The 20,206-nt window shown below is 39.4% G+C and overlaps 1 long non-coding RNA gene and 1 other non-coding gene across 3 annotated transcripts; one reads left to right on the forward strand and one right to left on the reverse strand.

The window, feature by feature from the left end:
- Positions 1 to 4,958: 4,958 nt before the first annotated feature.
- On the reverse strand, positions 4,959 to 5,065 carry LOC145055918 (small nucleolar RNA R71). Its single transcript, XR_013685464.1, has one exon. It is a non-coding gene; the product is annotated as a small nucleolar RNA R71 (small nucleolar RNA).
- An 11,962-nt stretch (positions 5,066 to 17,027) lies between these two features.
- On the forward strand, positions 17,028 to 18,295 carry LOC145051825 (uncharacterized). 2 transcript variants are annotated; one of them, XR_013683839.1, is made up of 4 exons: positions 17,028 to 17,234; positions 17,342 to 17,537; positions 17,712 to 17,784; positions 17,892 to 18,295. It is a non-coding gene; the product is annotated as an uncharacterized LOC145051825 (long non-coding RNA). The 2 variants fall into 2 exon arrangements; XR_013683838.1 differs by having other exon boundaries at positions 17,712 to 18,295.
- The last annotated feature ends 1,911 nt before the right edge of the window (positions 18,296 to 20,206 follow it).

Below are 20,206 nucleotides of genomic sequence, written 5' to 3' on the forward strand. Positions count from 1 at the left end.
AATGAGCGAAGGGAGGCTATCTAGGGTTTCTGAGGTTGAGGGGCTGGTAAGGAGGCTTGGGTTTAAGCCATAATGTTGTATTTATATGGATTAAACCCTAAAAATTAGGGTTTGGAGTCTGCTTGTGTACATTGTGCATATGCACCCCCCCCTGCGCATCCAATGTGACTCTACGCCTTATATATGCCAGACTGACGCCTAGTGTACGTCTTCGGCTAGCCCATTCTTATCGGCCCACTTGCTAAGCCCACTCAATAATCCATTAATCATTCCTTAGCCCAAACAAATAAATTACAAATATTTTAAAAATAAATATTACCTCAAATGACGGGTGTTACATTCACCATTGAGACAGGCGTTTTTAACGTCCATTTAGTAAACTTTGAAGCCTTTATGAGTAGCATAAGCGAGGAAGATTTGAATGGCTTCAAGAAGAGCAATAGGAGCAAAGGTCTCGTCATAGTCGAGTCCTTCGATCTGAGTAAATCGTTTGGCCACCAATCTTGCTTTGTTTCTAATTATGACTCCAACATTGTCAAGTTTGTTTTGGAAGATCCATCTTGCGCCAACAATAGGGTGATCCTGAGGAGGAGGGACAATAGTCCACACTTGATTTCTATCAAAATTTGCTAACTCTTCTTGCATGGTTGTAATCCAGTCTGAATGTTCTAAACCTTCCTTGATGGATTTTGGTTTAACTGTAGAAATAGATGCAAAGAAGTGAAATTCATTTTGAATGTTGGTAGCTGAGCGAGTTTGAACACCAGCGTTGAGATTTCCAATGACTTGATTTGGAGGATGATCCTTCGTCCATATATGCAATCTCGAAAGTTCTTGTGCAACGGTTGATCTGATGTCAACAATGGGGTTGTGTTGCTCCCCCTTAAAGGTTTGAATTTGAGGTTGATGCTCCCCTTGAACTTCTCAACCAGATATGTCAACATCGTCATCGTTCAGAAAGTCAAAGAAGTTGGCATCATCTTCATTGTTGTTCGGAATGGGATCCAATTCGGAGAATTGATCTGTTGCATATTGAAATCCTTCAAGATTTTATTAGAGGGTTGGATGACTATTCTCCCCTCCACCTGAGAAGGTTGAAATGCATCGGAATCTAATGGAGGAAAGGTTGGGGTCGGACCAGATACATTTTGAGAAACCAGAGTGACAGATGAGAACGGTCTTGATCAAGATTCCAAACAAAGAGCGGTTTCAGATGGTCCAAAAAATCTTTCAAAATCAAATTCATAAATGATTTAAGGATTCATAGACCCCAGAGATGGAGCATCGGACTCCATGATATGAGTTGTAACATGAGTGAGATCTGAGTTCCAAACAAATTTGTCATCAAAAGTGATATCAAAGATTTCTTTAATTACATGACTTCTACAATTCAGAACTCTATATGCTTTAGACTTTGCTAAGTAACCTAGAAATATGGTTTTGTCTGCTTTTAGTTGAAACTTGGTGAGTTGATCATGCTTATTCTTGATAAAACTATAACACTCGTAAAATTCAAGCCAATTTAAAACTTTTTAAAACATTTAAACCATTAAGTTATTACAATTTACTTTCTAAATAGTTTAAACATCAGAGTATCCCTAGAATCAATCATGAAAATGTAAGAAGGTGCACGATCACGCCTTCGCCTTCTTGCGATCATCAGAATACCTGAAACAACAATCGATAAATGTAACCTCGAAGGCTTAGTGAGTTTCCCCAAAATACCAACGCCATACAAACATAACCATATCATATAACAAATACATAACAACATGCATAATGAGTCATCAGCCTGACTGGACCGCCTCACAGGCCTTCAGTCTATCTAGACTGCTCTCTGAGCCTTCGAGACGTCTGGACCGCCACGCAGGGCCTACAGCCTATCCGGACCGCTCGCCGGGTATGTTGGCCTACAACACAAAGCAGGACCGCCTCAACCCAACCCCCAATCAAACAAACATGTGCACATAAATATCATACGCTAGTTCATTTCATATAACAGTCAAACCGATCTAACAAATCACCAATCATCGCAACATCCTAATAACCGGGATACATACCTAACCGGTCACTAACATAGTATCATCCTATAACCAGGACAATCATGTGCACATAGACATCATATAACACTAGCATGTATATATATATATAACAGTCAAACCGATATAACAGATCACAGAGCATAGCAACAATCCTATAACCAGGATATCGACCTAACAGGTCACTAACATAACATCGTCCTATATACGAGGATACCGACCCAACCGGGTCACTAAAGCATAGCATATCGCCATCCTAACTACTAGGATGTAAATCAGTAAGCATAACATGCAATAATCCGAAAACAATCCATAAAGGGCCGACCTTGGTGCCTTAGACCTTGTTGATATAGTGAGGAGAACTCACCTGACACTGCTGAAGTCCCGCAGGTACACTCCAGCTGCTGATTGACAGATTTCCGAACTGCCAACATCAAACAATACCCAATTAATAATTGGGTTCCAAGCCTAAAGTCCAACTCACACTCCAAAAGCCCAAAAGTCAAGTAATGGGCCAAGGCCCAACATATGGCCCAATTTCACATAATCTTACAGACTTAGTTATGGCCAATCTATGGCCCAATTTTCCAAATTGGGCCCAAGACTCTCACATGGGCCTTGTTTTAAACCTCATATGATTATTTAGTCCATTTGTTTATTCTTGCAAAGCCCATTAATAGTCCAATCGCCAAAGCCTGATAGAAAGGCCCAACACAAAGTCCAAGTGAAATTAGGGTTTCACATAAAATGATGATATTGCCATATTTATACTTATTTTTAGGCAATATTTAAGTACATTTTTATTAATAAATTGATAATATGTTTAGAATAATGATACTTATGAGTTTAAATTGTTAATTTCAGTCAATACAAAGGATTTTCGAAGAAAGGGACCAAAGGTGATGAAATGGAGAACACGGGAGGCTTGGAAGACAAGGAAATAGTAAATTCACGATAAGAGCTAAATTCACGACGTGGCGATGAAGCCCACGACGTGGCATGGGTGTTCCAGAAGATAAGCATCGCGACGCGGAGGATTTCCTTGAAGGATACGGATTTCTTAAAGCCCACGACGTGGCGTAACCTGGCCACGACGTGGCGCGAGTTTTTGAGTATTATATAAGTTCTTATGATTATTACGAAGAGGAGGACTTTTTGCAGAAGAAAAAGAGTTCCAGGAGACGAATAAGAACGAAAGAAAGGTTCTGGAAGAGGGTTTTCAACACCAAAAGAAGTAAAGGTTTATTTTTAGAACATGTCTTTCATTAGTTTTAGCTGTGTTAGTTTAATTACTATGATGAGCAGCTGAATCTAGCTACTCTTGTTTAGCTAGATGAAGCTTTGAACTTATGAATAGTTATATGATTATGGATTGAGCTTAGTTGGTAAAATTTGCTTGTGTTTGATTTGTATGACCTAGCATGTTATTATTTGTTTATCTAATTGCTTATTTGCATGTTCTGTGTAGCTTAGTGACCATTAAACTGCATGAACTTGTTTACCTAATGATTTAGTGAACATTGAATTGTTAGAGCTAGGATTGACCAATCTTAGTTAGCAATTATAGTAAATAAGCTTAGCTGTGCTAGAGAACGTGTATTGTGACCATAATTGCGTTTATATTACAAATTTTACATAGCATATTTACATTCATAATTAGTTATGTGTTTAATTATGTGTGAACATACATGGTTTGACATGAATTAGTTAATTATTGGTAAAGTTAGAACTAAATTACTAATACAACTAAAACCAACTTAAAAATCCGTAATCATTAGCTAGCCATAAGGGAGAAGTGGATTCAAACTAAACAAGAGTGTGTGTTTTTACTTATTGAATTTGATTTAAGTTCATCTGATCTTGTAAAATCAGATAAAACCCCTTTTAAATTTGTTAATAAATTAGGTTAATTTAATAGTAAGTAAATTAATTAGAACACCGTTCCCTGTGATCGACACCCGACTTACCCAAGCTAAACTGTAATCTGACTAGGTACACTGCCTATAAGTGCATAGATAGTTAAGTTTGTTAGGTTATAAATATTAAAATTAGTGGGTACTTTTGTGCACATCAAGTTTTTGGCGCCGTTGCCGGGGAACGGCTTAGTTTTTAGCTTATTTATTTACATTAAATTAATCACAGAGTCCACGACGTGGCCACATACTTGCCACGTCGTGGACAGACAGAATTTTTAAAATTTTAGTTTGTAGTTAGTTTTACTTATTTTAGTTCAGTTTTACGTTTTAGTTTAGCAAGTTGCAGGAGTTCATGACCAGAAGCTCAAACACACACTTGGTGCCACCAGTGGAAGACCCCGAGTCTGCACTTCACAAGAAAAAGACGCCCTTACAAGAATTGAAGTCAGCCTTCTCTAGGAAATCGGGAAAGAAGACAGGAGAGTCAAGTTCATCAGCGAAGCACAAGAGCAATCTTGAGCATTTGGATCATACACCCGTGCAAACCGAGTCCGAAAGCGACACCGAGCCAGAATTTGAAGAACACACAAGTGAACCCGAGAACGAGCCAAGGAGCGAGATGGCAGCAATTGAAGAAATGTCCATGGGAGCATACAAGAAGCGTATCCGATAAGATATGGGCCCTGGTTTAGTCTAACCTGCAATACCTGCCACTGCCACATTCGAGCTGAAGGGACACATATTGACAGCACTGAAGGACATCCCGTTTTTCGGGAAGGATCATGAGGATGCTTTTAAGCATCTAGACGAAGTCAACGACATTGCGGATTACTTCAATGTCCCAAATGTCACCAGAAATACAGTCTTGCTTAGGATGCTTCCTATCACCTTCAAAGGAGCTGCTAAGGAGTGGTTAAAAGCACTCCCACCGGGTACAATCACCACATGGGCTCAAATGCGTGAGCAATTCCTGGACCAGTTCTGCCCGCCATCCAAGATAGCCAAACTTAAGAAGGCGATAGCCAACTTTGAGCAACAACCGGGGGAGTCACTATACGAAGCATGGGAGCGGTACAAGGGCTTACTCAGAAATTGCCCTCAACATGACCTAAATGTGCAGCAAGAGATGTCAATCTTTTATGATGGGGTCAATGTGAAGACAAGACAACTCCTTGATTCTCAAGGACCGTTGACAAAGAAAAATCCAAGGGAGGTCAAGGAGCTAATTGAAGAATTCGCGAAACACTCCCGTGAATACCATAACCCGAGGCGAGACGGAAGTAAAGGCGGAGGAGGGGCCCAAACTGAAGAAATTGCAGCTGACATGGCCATGCTAAATAACATGGATCGCCGGATAACACAAATGGACCAGTCGATACATGCCATAAGAGTGGGGTGCGAGCGATGCAGTGGTCCACACTTGACCAAGGACTGTAATATGGATGAGTTTGGGAACAGAAAAGCTCAAGTGTGCTACTCTAATGGGGATAAGTTTGATGACGACTGGAGGAAACCGAAGAAGGAGTGGCTGCCATATGAAGAGTATAAAAAGCAAAAAGAAGAGAAGTATAGGCAGACAGGTCGAGGCTTTTACCAAAAGGAGCAGCCACCAATCGAGAAGAAAACCGACCTAGAGACCATTTTGATGAAGTTCATGGAGGCTTCGGAAAAGAGACATGATGCCACAGATTCCGCTATCATGGAACAACAAACATTGATAAAGAACCAGCAAGCCTCCATCCATAACCTTGAAGTACAATTTGGTCAACTAGCCACTTTAGTTCATGAAAAATTGTCCCCGAAGAATTCCGAAGTAAAAGCCCAATCTCACGTAATGGCCATCGATACTGAAAAAGATACAATATCTGAATTCCTGGAGACGTTGGAAGAAGAACAGCAGCAGCCCAAGAAATCAAGGATCAAAGATGGAGAAAATGATGAACCAAGCTCGCCACGACGTGGCGCAAGTCTGAGAAAAAATCTTTTGAGCCTATTCCAGATTATCATCCACCTATGCCATTTCCCACACATGCAGCACTTAGTCAACTAGAGAAGGAACATTTAGACTTTGTGAAGCATGTGAAAGGGATTCCAATTAATACTCCTTTTGTTGAGTCCTTATCCAAAGCTTCCGAGAACCAGAAACTACTGCAAGACTTGATAGATACACGAAGGCAATTAAAGAAGCAGTCTACAGTGATTCTAAGTGAGCAAATTTCAAAAGTTGTGTTGGGAGAAACACCAGAAAAGATGGGGGATCCTGGACGCCTCACTCTTCCATGCGAGTTTGGGAATAAAATGAAGGTTAATGCTTTAGCCGATTCCGGGGCTAGCATTAATCTAATGCCTTTTTCATTGTATCAAAAATTGGAGATTCAGAAGATGAAGGCTACAAAAATGAAGATTCACATGGCGAACCGTTCGGTGACACAACCCCGAGGCATAGTGGAGGATATTTTGGTGAAAATTGGAAAATTTGTTTTTCCAATAGATTTTGTAGTCTTGGACATGAAAGAAGACACGGATGTTCCGATAATCCTTGGCCGGCCATTGCTTAACACTGCTGGTGCCCTGGTTGATATCCGCGAGTCCAAGCTCACTTTGAGGGTTGGGGATGAACAAGAAGTCTTCGGGATAAGAAATGACTTTCAAGAAGATAAAGAAGAGGTGTTCACGATTAATGAGGAGAATGAACTAGAAGAATTGGAAAAGCTTATGGAAGAAGAGATAAAGGCAGTTCATCAAGACAAAAGGACAAAACCAAGGGCATCTGTTCCGTATTTGATTGAAGTCATAGCTTACAAGAACCCGCCTTCTTGGGTGAGCAAAGAGGACGAGAAAATGACAAGTGATGAAGAGGAAGTCACTTCAACAGTAACAAGGTCGGTGGTGAAAGAAGAGGGGGACGCTATGGAGTGCAAGGAACACACAAAGGGCACAAAACGCAAGCATGAAGAAGATGGAAAAGCTAAAAAGGAAAATTCAAAGAAGGCGTATAAAAGGAGAGTTCAAGCTTATAAACGGCGGTTCAAGGAACAAAAGATCCTGGTGGTAGGCTCTTCCGAAGAGTCAACGTAGAAGGCACGGAGTCCAGCTCAAGACTCCAAGAAAAAGAAGCGCTTCTCGGGAGGCAACCCGAGTTTGGTTTGCAATTTCTTTTTTTTTTTTTAATTTTCTTTTTAATTAGGAAAGACATCAATTCATCATCTAAAAACCGGTAATAAGTAGAGAAATAGCTGTAGGGAACTTTAAGTAATGAATGATTTGCAAAGAAATCAGTTAATAAGATGAATATTATTAAAATTTGGCATCTGACAGCTCCCACGACGTGGGCATAGCCAGCCACGTCGTGGGTTAAACTATAATGCGCGATCTTAAGAAATTTAAGGTCCACGCCGTGGGCATAGCCTGCCACGTCGTGGCCTTTAAAAATCAGGGGGGGACCAATCGCTTAAAACCATTTGACCGAGAAACCCCTTATCCCCACTTGGAGACTGCCGCACTCACGGGAACATCACAACCCCACTGCCAATTTCTTATTAGACTTCCAAATTCCTTGCAAGATCTTGCTAATTACTCCATTTGGTATGTGTTTTACTCATTATAATGCAATTATTCCAAGTTTTAGTGATTAGGGTTTGAATGATTCACGAAATTGGTTGAATCTAGTGTCCGATTTTAGATGGCATGTTATTTAAAAGTCCATAGGAACAAACCCCAAGAACTATTTTTATGGAAATCGCATGTAAACATGACCGATTCAGAGTCTGGGTTCGACGTGACCCACGACGTGGCGCATCCTGGCCACGTCGTGACTTCTGGCAGACCATTTATATATGTTTTAATGTGTTATTTGTTTGCTGCTTTGCTTTGCTTTTGTTTGCAGAAATGGGACCACGACGAGCTGTCCAGCAGGAGGGAGACCCGATAGATGTAGCAAGCATACATCCTCTATACCAGTTTCCTCAAAACATCCCCCGACCGTTGCTAACAACCTACGAGAATCGACTTGGATGGTTATACAATAGGGAGTTTGCAATAGCCCCAATTATTGATTGGGGATGGCTTGGTAGAGTGGGAATGGTAGTGGAGCTGGACCGTTATTGGTCGAAGACTTATGTTGGAGATCAATTTTCGTTCACTTGTCACGGGTGGAGGTATTTATTCGCCATTCAAGAACCCGTGTACCAGGAATTGTCGGTAGAATTTTTCTCTACTGTATGTTTTGAAGAGCGCACCCTTGATGTCACCTACAATAGGGCACTTGTGTTTCGTCTGGGGGGTGTATATCGTGAGTGTAGTCTTCGGGAGTTTGCTTGGCGTATGGGGCTCTATACGGAAGTGGAGATGCAATCTCCGTTTTTTATTCCTTTCTTGCTTGGATGCGTGCGGGATTTTACTCCGGGTACTTTGGATGTGCAGTTTTGGTGGGGCATTTCTAACCATGAGTACAACACTCGTGACTCGAGTGAGTCATAAATACGGAATCCTGTTTTCCGATTTTTGCACCGCCTTATCACGTTTTCAATCAATCACAAGCATCATGGTGATAAGGTCCCCATCCAGAATCTATTTTATTTATGGACACTTATTACCCCGGGGGTTTGCTGTGATTTGCCTTATATGTTGGCGAGGTTTATGGGGAAGAAAGCGGCCAATTCTAGGCCTGGGAGTCCGATTACTGGGGGACATTTGGTTACTCGCCTGGCTAGGTCATATCAAATTTTGACCCATGACTTTGTGAGGAATCTCACTCGATTCCCGGACACAGACTTGACCATTCAAGTCTTGGGGGTGATGCGAGCGGTGGTGAATATCGGGGGTCGTTTTGTTATACCACCGATCGATGACGAGCAGGAGGAGGTGCAGCCGGGACAGCAGCCACCAGCCAGGCCGAGGCGTCGGAATGTGCGGGCTAGAGGTGAGGGCGAACGAGAGCGTGCTGCTTCGCAGTATGTGCAAGGAGTGCCCACCGACCCCTTTCAGAGTCGGGTGGGAACGTATTTGGATAATCTACGAGGTCATGCTATTTACCATACCCAGCTTACTGAGGGTATTTATTCACATTTGGGTGTGACCCGACCACCCTCTATGCCACCACAGTATCCCTATTTTCCGACATGGGAGGAGCTATGGCGTCCGCAAGATGATGGAGCAGGGCCGAGTGGAGCACAAGATCGAGATGATGATTGATTTTATTTCTTTTGTTCTGTTTTTGAGTAGTTTTTATGTTAACTTTAGTGTGTGATGTAAAACTTTATTAAGACTATTATGTTACTTTATTTTTCTTTTGGTTTGATCTAATTTTTCAGATTAGCGTTGGAATTCTAAGGAGCATAGAAGGTTACCTTTCGAGCCGTGTTTGTCTAGTCAAGGAAGCTTAGAGTCGTGAGTCGGAACCACAATTCAAGATAAGTGTGGGGTTTATTAGGAGAGAAGGTTATAGATGGGAAATATATATTTGCATAGAAGCGTCGGAAACCAGTTAGCCATTGGTCAAAGCTGCTAGAGTAAATAAATCAAACAAGTCATTTTTTGCCGAGGTTCAGTTTCCTCGACGTGGACTCCTTGTGCCACGTCGTGGCGCTCTTGCAGTTTATGGTAGTTTAGCTTTTTGGTGTTCGCTGATTCAACCCATATCACGACGTGATCCAGTTTATCATTGCCACATTTTTCCTTACAAATACCCACTTTGACGAATTGAAGTTTCGAGTCCGGTTCGTGGTTTATTTACGTATTCAACCAGTTCTACACCGAGTTTCTCTTTTTGGAAGTCCAATTGTACATTGTCCACGCTTTTGGAGATGCTTACGCCACTAGCCCAGGGGAGTTTGTTCCTTTTTCTCCCTTTTCTTTAATTTTGATTTGTTTTTATACATACAATGAGGGCATTGTATGAAATAAGTGTGGGGTAGGGGTAGAAAAAGTAAATTGCTAGAAAATTTTGAAAATTACAATTTTTATTAATTGAATCTAGTAGTAATAATGTGAGCTATAATTGCTAGTATTATGCGGGATGATCTGATGAAAGTTCAAATGTTTAGTTGAGCCAATACACGTTATAGTTCATCTGTGGCCTCCCTTATTTTAGTGAAATCATGGAACAAAAACACAACCCCGCTTGGTTTGAGGGATGCAATATGTTTAGCAGCCTAAACCTGAAATGTATCCAGGAAAATTATTATCGTTAACCAATAAAGGTTGAGGTTGAGCGCCTCTGCTTAAGCATGTAGGTTTTGAGTGAAAAAATTGAGGTACATGTAAAAAAAAAAAGAGAGAGAGAATTACGAGTAAAGTTTGATGAATTTTGGAGCAAATAAAGTGAAGATCAAAAGATCAAAATTCCAAGAAATTCAAAAAGTTGAAGATACCAGAAATCAAATCAACAAAGGTGGTGAATTCAAAGAAATTAAAGATCAAATGTAAAAGAATTGAAGAATTCCAAAAAGAGCTCCATAGTGGTATCGAAAAAATTGTAATTCTAGTTTATGTATGCTTAGGTTGCTCAACTAAAAATACCTTGAGGTTAGGAGGTTTTCTGCGGATGGATTCGGAGGGTTGCATAAAATGAGCATCGTTCGGGAAAAGTGGGCGAGTGTTTATGAAGATTGTGAGTATTTAAAGTATGGGGGGGTACTTTAGGAGAATTTTAGACACAAATGCATGCGTTGAGGTTTTGGCATAATGGCTGAACTAGAGTCGGATTGTTCTGTGTAGTTTTAGTAATTAAGAATTAAGTTGAAATTTGCTTGAGGGCAAGCAAAACCTAAGTGTGGGGTATTTTGATATTGCCATATTTATACTTATTTTTAGGCAGTATTTAAGTACATTTTTATTAATAAATTGATAATATGTTTAGAATAATGATACTTATGAGTTTAAATTGTTAATTTCAGTCAAGACAAAGGATTTTCGAAGAAAGGGACCAAAGGTGACGAAATGGGGAACATGGGAGGCTTGGAAGACAAGGAAATAGTAAATTCACGATAAGAGCTAAATTCACGACGTGGCGATGAAGCCCACGACGTGGCATGGGTGTTCCAGAAGATAAGCATCGCGACGCGGAGGATTTCCTTGAAGGATACGGATTTCTTAAAGCCCACGACGTGGCGCAACCTGGCCACAACGTGGCGCGAGTTTTTGAGTATTATATAAGTTCTTATGATTATTACGAAGAGGAGGACTTTTTGCAGAAGAAAAAGAGTTCCAAGAGACGAATAAGAACGAAAGAAAGGTTCTGGAAAAGGGTTTTCAACACCAAAAGAAGTAAAGGTTTATTTTTAGAACATGTCTTTCATTAGTTTTAGCTGTGTTAGTTTAATTACTATGATGAGCAGCTGAATCTAGCTACTCTTGTTTAGCTAGATGAAGCTTTGAACTTATGAATAGTTATATGATTATGGATTGATCTTAGTTGGTAAAATTTGCTTGTGTTTGATTTGTATGACCTAGCATGTTATTATTTGTTTATCTAATTGCTTATTTGCATGTTCTGTGTAGCTTAGTGACCATTAAACTGCATGAACTTGTTTACCTAATGATTTAGTGAACATTGAATTGTTAGAGCTAGGATTGACCAATCTTAGTTAGCAATTAGAGTAAATAAGCTTAGCTGTGCTAGAGAACGTGTATTGTGACCATAATTGCGTTTATATTACAAATCTTACATAGCATATTTACATTCATAATTAGTTATGTGTTTAATTATGTGTGAACATACATGGTTTGACATGAATTAGTTAATTATTGGTAAAGTTAGAACTAAATTACTAATACAACTAAAACCAACTTAATAATCCGTAATCATTAGCTAGCCATAAGGGAGAAGTGGATTCAAACTAAACAAGAGTGTGTGTTTTTACTTATTGAATTTGATTTAAGTTCATCTGATCTTGTAAAATCAGATAAAACCCCTTTTAAATTTGTTAATAAATTAGGTTAATTTAATAGTAAATAAATTAATTAGAACACCGTTCCCTGTGATCGACACCCGACTTACCCAAGCTATACTGTAATCTGACTAGGTACACTGCCTATAAGTGCATAGATAGTTAATTTTGTTAGGTTATAAATATTAAAATTAGTGGGTACTTTTGTGCACATCAAATGACAATTAGGGTTAAGTGTTTCTCACTTAACCCATTAAGGACTTAATCCATTAAGTCCCTCACTTTACTACACAAGTCATATGGTGTGATTGGGCTTAATGCACGATTCCATTCCAATGGCCCAAATGTGGGTCCCTATAAGTCCAAGCCCATAATCCCAAAATTAGGGTTTTCACATGAAATGATGATTAGGGTTAAGTGTTTCTTACTTAACCCATTAAGGACTTAATCCATTAAGTCCATTATTGCCTTAAGCTAGTTTTTCAATGATTATTAATTATTATCTCAGGTTTAATAATTAATTTCTCGTGTGTGTCCCAAACGATTTTTGCAATTAGGGTTTTCCAAACCCTAATTAGGGTTATCTAACCCAATACTAGCCCATTAGTCCATTGATTGGGCTTTTAGGTCACATTGGGCCTTATTGGCCCATTAGGGTTTCTTTGGTCCCACATTGGCCAAACATCCCTCAAACGATGTCCGAACACAATCAAAGCACACCGCCACCCGACACGGCGGTCAGTGGCGGCAGGAGGCGGCAACCACCACCCTACGGTGGTGGTGACAGATTTTCTTTTCCATTATTCCATTTTGTTACAATTTACAACACCATCCAATTAACACACACACTCACACATACTAATAAACATACACACAAACATAGCCAACTAATGGCGGTAGGCGGCTGTTCACGGTGGCAGCCACCACCTCATGGTGGTGATGGTGGCCTAATAGAGATTCCGGCTAAGATAGCCACCCACACACGAAATTAACACCCTAAAGTAGCAGTATACGCACATTCCTTCCCGGAAATAGACCCAACACCCACCTGAGGTGGGCAGCGACGGCAGCAGGAACATGAAAAGCGGGCAGCGGCGGCGGCCCTTGGCGGCAGAACTCTCCCACATCGGCGGACGCTTCGAACGACAGCTACAATGGCAGAGGAACGGACGCGTCGGTGGTCCTCGTCTTCATCAGTAGCATCTGCGGCGGCAATGGTTGGGGATTACGACCTCTACAACAAGGTGGCGGCTCCAATCATCTCTCCCGATCGTCCCCGACGTCCAACAGTGGCAGTGGCTAGTCGCGAGTGACAACAACGCCTACCATCGGTGTTATCGGTGGCATCTCCAAGGCGAAACAACATCAGCAGCAGAGAGATGCCCATTCATGAGCTCATTGACGATCTGAGCGGCGATAGCAACTCCGTACGTAGGTTTTCCGGGTGGTCCTCGACGCCAACAACAGGTTGTTCACGGCGGTTGTAACTCGATGGCAGTGGGGGTGTTGCAGCATCGGAGATCGGAGGAATAAGAGGTGGTGGCGGCTGGAGGGAGTTGAATTGAAGTTGGCGGCTGCAAAACCCAATTAGGGTTAGGGTTTAATGGGTGACGGGTTTATATACCCTGATCCCATAAACTTCATTCCATAATAACACTTCTAGTACCTCCCCATCCCTATTCTCTCAATTTAAGTCCTAAAATTACCATTTGGCCCTTGACTCCATAATCCTTTTCAATATAAGTCCAAAAACTCCAAAACAACCCCTCCTCTACAAACTATTCTCAATTAAGATCCATAAATTACCATTTCTACCCTGGCTTCAAGAATCCTTCTCAGATTAACTCCGATATTTACTCCTTAACCCTCGGAAATCAAAAGTATCCCATTTGGCACCCCGAAACCAACACTTTATTAATTATTATTCGATTTTAGGCTCAAATAATATAAAATAATGATAACAATTACTTCTCGGGGTTCCTGATTTATTATTTAATTAATCTCTTCAAAATGGGATGTTACAAAAACATCTACAACCAAAAACATGTAGGAACGAGATACATGCCTTGCGACCATTCATTGCTTTATACGTTGTCATGTTGAGATGACAATTGATAATGCTTCAATTTTGAGTGAAGCAGGTAGTCGAGACAGCTTCGATTCAGAGATAAAGATGAAGGTTTTCAAAGTTCAACATCAATCGAGCGGCTTCAACGAAAGTTCGGTTTCTTCTTTTAACTACACTGTTTTGCTGAGGAGTGTAGGGAGTAGATAAATTATGATCAATGCCTTTGTCCAAGATAAATTTCTCAATGGTGGAATTTGTGAATTCAGAGCCATTGTCACTTCAGATTCTTTGAACATGAAGTTTAACAAGAACTTCTATTCCTTTAATGAAAGTAATGAGTTCAGAGGTCGTTTTAAACTTAAGCCATAGGAAGAAGACCCAAGTAAACCTTATGTAGTCATCTAAAATCACAAGAATATAGTTTTTGTGAAGTAAACTTTCCATAGTGGATGGTCCACATAGACCGATATGAAGAAGTTTTAGAGGTTCCGAAATCGATTTTTCAATAATCACAGGGTGACCTTTCTTGGATTGCTTCCTACATTTACGCGTAGCACAAAGATGATCGTTTTCAAATTTGAGAAGTGATAGACCACAAACCATTTCATCAGAAACCAAATTATTCATGTTTCGGAAGTTGAGATAAGCGAGCCTCCGATGCCATAACCAACTTACATCAGGAATGACCTTTGAAAGAAGACAAAGTTGAGGCTTTCCGATGATCATATTTATGTCGAGATGATACATAATCTTGATTCAATTTGATTTGATGAGACATTCTTTTCGGTCTTCTGTCATAACGTAGCTATGCTTTTTACAGAATTCAACTCGGCGGTTTGCATCGGTGAGTTGAGCGACGCTAATCATATTCTAATTGAGATCAGCCACATACACCACATTGGAGACAGAGAAATTGCCATTGGTTAAGACGCCATAACCTCGAATTTGTGAACTTGAATTGTTGCCATAAGTTACATAACCAACGTTAGGAGCGAGCTTCAGATCACACAAAAAGTCTTTCTGCCGAGTCATGTGAATAGAATAAGCACTATCACTATACCAGATTGTACCTTGTTCTGAAGCACAAAATTCCTGCAAAATCAATGAGTTTTGGAGTTTTTAGGATCCGAGTTAGATTTGGGGACTTTAACATGGGCTTTGGACTTGGTTTGTGATTTCTGATCAACTGGCATGTCAAAAGACATTTTCCGAGAGTCTTTTGGAAAGAAGCAAAATGACAGGGTCTTTACATTGATCAAAAAATCGTATTCAACAATTGATTGTTTGGGCACTGCTTTTCTCGGAGGGGAAAATATTCGAGGAGTTGCAGGAAGGTTTGTTTTCATAGGAGTTTCAATAGATTTTATAGATTTAATTTTCGATTCAAATTTTTGGTTTGAAGAATTAGATGGCTTATGATAAACAGTGTTCTGAACAACTCTTTCTTTGTTTACATCATTCGTAGGTACATTTGAATTCGGAAAACGTGTTGGTTTGAAAAGTATATCATCCGAGGTAGCAATAAACACAGAAGAGGAAACTGTCCTAGGAGGGCCAGTTTTCTTTGATGAGTTCTCAACAGTAACATTTTTCACAGAATTATTGATAGGCGTGTTTTTGACAACTGAACAAGCAGGATTGGAGTGCCTCTTAAGAATCTTAATAGTTGTGAAGGTGTTTTGAGTCCTAGTAGTTGGACAAACTGTTTGAGGCACTTTCTCTTCAGATTTTCCAAGAAACCTAGAGCATTTCCTAGACCTGGTTTCTTTCTCAAGGGCTTTCCTAGATTCGGTCTTTGGATGAACAATATCTTTCTTATTCAGCCAGGGTTTCTTCCGAGAGTTAAATGATGACTTGGAAGACTATCCAATATAAGGGTTGTTGAAGCAAGGCTTGAGTGGTACTAGAGTTGATTTTGCAACCACATTGGAGTTGGAAACACATGAGCCAGACGGATACCATCATCACTCTTAAGTTCTACTTAACTATCAAAATACAACCAAGACAAATTGAATTGGTCTGAGTCATGTCCATTTATCTGGGGAATGATTTCCTCAACAACACAATTATTTGGAGGACCGGAGTTTGGAATGGAAACCCTAGTACTACCAATGTTGATGATAGGTTCTGAAGATTGATTCTGGTTCAGGGATATCAGAGGCGAAAAATGCGTGGAATCAGGACATTTAATAGTGATAGGTGTGAACTCGGGAATTAGTGATTGAAATTTGTCTTATGTCTCATGAAGGGACGACAATGGTGTGAAAGGAGTATCCGAATATGTCTGATTCTGAACATCTCCCATGAACGTTAGGTTTTGCGGTTCCTTCAGGGGACAAACAACTGGTTTTGGAAACTCACTTCCAAGACCGGGTGCTTTGGACCCTCGATGACGAAAGTTGTGATTCATTCTTTCATTTGATTCAAGAACATCAATTGAGTTGTGTAAAGCATCGATTTTAGCATTCAGACGTTTATTTTCAGTAACCAAAATGTCTCTTTTACTAAGTGTAATTTCACATTTGTCTTTCAAGATAACACACTCATCCTTAGACATTACAATTTCTCTTTCTAACGACTCTATCTTAAGCTTGCGGTCTTCAAAACGTGATCTAAGTCTAGTCAACTCACTATCCAACTTCTCACTAGTTAGCCTTAATCGTACTCTCCTGGGCCTCCCAGCTGTTCTTACGGGAATAGTCGTTATGTTAGGGTGAAACCTAATGCTTCTTGTACTTGTTGACATGACGGTTAACCTATTACATTTAAAAATGGATCATAAGTCAGTTGCTTTATTATACATTAATTTCAATATCACGTTATGTGATTTTTGCAGTGTTGCAAAAATCGGCCTAGACGACCGATTAATCGGCGCCTAGGCGCTAGGCGGACCTCGACTGAAGAGGTTTATAGGTAATCGGCTTGTGTAATCGGAGGGGTCAAAGTCGGTCAAAACCGGGGATAATCGGACCTAGGCGGAGCTAGGCGCTCAAATCGGTCAACTCAGCTCAACGTAATCTAAAAACATTTCAAGGGCAAAATTGTCAAAATATAACAAATTATTGCTAGGGTTAGTTCCAATTTCTCATTCAATCTTATGTGCAGTCAAAAAAAAATCCGCATCCCCTCTCTAGACTCAATGAATGAAGAGAAACGGCGACAACTTCTCATCGACCTTAGCTTCTCTTCCAATCATCGTATCGGCGACTTCTCTTCCGACGACGACAACTTATGCTCCTCTTCCGACGGTGACAACTTCTGGTTCGTCATCACGTCTCTGGTTCTCGGGATCCCATCGACACCTAAAAGGTGATCTATAAAGGTTAGTCGATTATTTTGTTCGGTGTTGTTGTCAATTGATGCTAGGGTTCCTTCCGATTTTGCCATCCCATCGCATTCAGTCTGATTTCGTTTTTGAAATTCGCTCAGTCATCTCAAAGAATGAATGGAAGAATGAAGTGAACGTCGACACCATATGCTCCTCCTCCGTCGCCATCTTCTTCTTCCAAGCACATCGTCGCCTTCTGAAGCTTCCAAGCACACGAGGGCGGTAGAAAGGCATTGTCTTTAAGGTTGGGAATCCTTCGTCGAGCCCTAATTCCTTCAAGTTTGTTCACTGGTTCAGGTAAGATCCGACTCTGGCACACGATTTGACCTACAAATGAGATATGAGTTGATTCAAAGTTATGAATTTGACCTAATTCGTTTTCTGTTTAACTGGAAATCCCAGATGTGATTTAGAAAATTGATGATAGCGATTACATAAAAGATCGTAATCGCTTATGAAAATGTGGTACAGATTCGCAATCTGAAAAAGGTATCAAGCATATTTCCAAAAAAGTGAATCAAGGGTTCAGCTTGATACCTTTCCGGTTAGTTGATAACACTAAGCTTGAGCATTAAGAAGATAATGTCAATGGAATCACCTTGAAATTGTTTGCCTTCACAGCTTCATTGATTTTCGGTTGTTTGTATGTAGTTGGGCTTGGGTATAACCCGAGTGACAAGGAGATTGAAAAAACAGCTGTGATTCATTACAATGGGAATCTGAAGTCGTGGCTGGAAATAGGGATTCCAAAGTTTCAAGGGTATTGGAATAGGTTTCTGGACTATGATCGGGCTTACATGAAGGATTGCAATAGCATGTTTTTCTTATGAAGAAGCAAATTTATTCTTTTATTATGTTAATCAATGTTGATTAGGTTCCTGGAGTCATGCATATTATGTTGTTTGGTATGGGGTGGAGAGTAAATGTATGTGTAAATCATAAATTTGGTGTTTAATGTGTTAATTGTTGTTATTTATATGTGATTTTACTTAGATGAGTGGTGATTATGGGATTTTTGCTTTTTTTTTGAAGAAAACATATTTATTAACTTGTTTTAGATGAGTGGTGATATTGTGATTTTAGATGAGTGGTGATACTGTTTTTGAAGTATTAATGTTATATTTATTAACTTGTTTATATTCTTAGGATTAATGTTATATTTATTAAATTTTTAATAATTTCTTTAATAATTAATGGTCCCCGATTAATCCCCGCCTAACCGATTAATCCCTTGACCCCAGTCCACCGATTAGCCTACGTCGAGCGATTTCTACAACCTTGGATTTTTGTGTATTTTCCATTGCAACTCTTGCTTGAATCACAAAATTTCCCCACATAAAAAAATATACTTTGCAAGCATTCGTTTAATACCAACATAATACATAATAGGCTTCATTATATCTTACATACGACGATTACATCCTTACTATATTTTTTTCTAGGTTTTTGGGAAATTACGATTCTATCAACTATTACATAAATGACTAAAATGCCCAAAATTTGCGAGGAGTTACATACTCCTCCTATAAGATCTATTCCTAAAATCCTTATCACATATAACAGTAGCTGTATAACTTCCATAATTACTCCTAGATGTTCTTTTACCATTACATCAGACGTACTATACTATATACCCGTCCGTCACATTCACTGTTTGGGAATAGATCTTATAGCATGAGTATGTAACTCCTTGCAAATTTTGGGCTTTTTAGCCATTTGTGTAATAATTGATAGAATCGTAATTTCCCAAAAACCTTGAATTAATTGTAGTAAGGATGTAATTGTTGTATGTAAGATATAATGAAGTGTATTATGTATCATGTTGGTATTAAACGAATGCTTGCAAAGTATAAGAACTATTCCCAAAATCATACATAACATTACTTGCTACAAATTATAAGATTTATTCCCAAAATCATGATCATACCAACATAATACATAACAGGCTTCATTATATCTTACATACAACGATTACATCCTTACTACAATTTGTCTAGGTATTTGGGAAATTACGATTCTATCAACTATTACATAAATGGCTAAACAGCCCAAAATTTGCAAGGGGTTACATACTATTGCTATAAGATCTATTCCCAAAATCTTGATCATACATAACATTACCTGCTTAACTTCTAGAATTACTCTTAGGTGTTCTTCTACCATTACATCAGATGGACTATATAATATTCTCGTTCGTCCCATTCATTGCTTAATTTCTTCCATTAATCCAAATCTCAAGTAGGTGTTCAATGCCCTTATGATTTCAACAAGTTGTATCCCGAACACATCCAATATTCGTTAATAGCCACAATTTCCTCTTCATTGGGTCCCAGCCTGATAAGATTCGCTTGAGCTTGAAGATCGACTTCCATCATATGGGTATCCTGTTGCATCCTGGCAGCAAACTCTGTGTCGAGTCACCCTCGCATCTCCATCAATGTATTTTGATGTTGGGTCAGTTGGGTCTCCAATCTTTCCTCCATTCAAGCTACATGTTTAGTGTTGTTTTCTCCATCTTTGATTTCTCCTGCCGCCATTGGTATTTCTCTTAAGATATACAACTATAGCCTAGGGAAGACTTCTCTGATAAAGGTTTAGTCCTCTAAAACGGTAAATACACAAAGGATAACATTAAGAAATAATACGTGTCTAAGTAAAGTAAGGAAGTCATACTGTTTAACCTTAAAAGCATAGCAATTGATAAAATGAACTTTAAGATTTAAAATTTTAAGATAAAGTACTTAATTAAAGTTTTATATGATATATGTCGTGCCACAACTAAACCTAGCTTGCACACCTAATTTTATTATGGACCGATCATATGGACCATTTAACTTATGTATAGTAGTTAATACATTAAAATTTCTGAGAATTAAGGGCCATGAAGTAAAATATGTGAATATTTCTTAAACTTATGTATTTTTTATACGAAAATAAGATTAAATTTTTCTTTATTAATATTTAAC

This window comes from Lactuca serriola, chromosome 5, assembly GCF_051521515.1.
Source record: "Lactuca serriola cultivar US96UC23 chromosome 5, Lser_US96UC23_V15, whole genome shotgun sequence".
Classification (NCBI taxonomy): Eukaryota; Viridiplantae; Streptophyta; class Magnoliopsida; order Asterales; family Asteraceae; genus Lactuca; species Lactuca serriola.